The sequence below is a fragment of the Argopecten irradians genome, unplaced genomic scaffold, assembly GCF_041381155.1.
Source record: "Argopecten irradians isolate NY unplaced genomic scaffold, Ai_NY scaffold_0662, whole genome shotgun sequence".
Taxonomy (NCBI): Eukaryota; Metazoa; Mollusca; class Bivalvia; order Pectinida; family Pectinidae; genus Argopecten; species Argopecten irradians.
Window position 1 is genome coordinate 16,548 of NW_027188129.1, and position 953 is coordinate 17,500.

Here is a 953-nt window from a genome sequence, read left to right on the forward strand (position 1 = left end):
TGGGCTTTGGGAGACCGGACCCTTTTGAGCCAAAAATTCACATAACTTTTAAAATTATCACATCAACTTATTCATATTTGGGATTTTCCTTTGCAATCACATTATAAACAAGAAAATCACAATAGATTTTAGATCATGTTGTTAATGAAAATTTTTCTCTCTAAGTACCTATGAGAAGGTACAACTTTAAGGTCTGGTTTGAAGCTCATAGCTTTAAAAACCATATATGTTTGTATTAACCAATACTCAAATTATTTTTATATATTCTGATTCGCAGCCTGATTCCGAGCAATACTGCAAAGTTTCGTGAAGTTAGGATGATAAATAAATTTTTAATTCAATTTTTTGACTTGTCTCAATTCCGAAAACGGGCTAGATGAGACCCTTTTGAGCCAAAAATTCACATAACTTTTAAAATTATCACATCAACTTATTCATATTTGGGATTTTCCTTTGCAATCACATTATAAACAAGAAAATCACAATAGATTTTAGATCATGTTGTTAATGAAAATTTTTCTCTCTAAGTACCTATGAGAAGGTACAACTTTAAGGTCTGGTTTGAAGCTCATAGCTTTAAAAACCATATATGTTTGTATTAACCAATACTCAAATTATTTTTATATATTCTGATTCGCAGCCTGATTCCGAGCAATACTGCAAAGTTTCGTGAAGTTAGGATGATAAATAAATTTTTAATTCAATTTTTTGACTTGTCTCAATTCCGAAAACGGGCTAGATGAGACCCTTTTGAGCCAAAAATTCACATAACTTTTAAAATTATCACATCAACTTATTCATATTTGGGATTTTCCTTTGCAATCACATTATAAACAAGAAAATCACAATAGATTTTAGATCATGTTGTTAATGAAAATTTTTCTCTCTAAGTACCTATGAGAAGGTACAACTTTAAGGTCTGGTTTGAAGCTCATAGCTTTAAAAACCATATA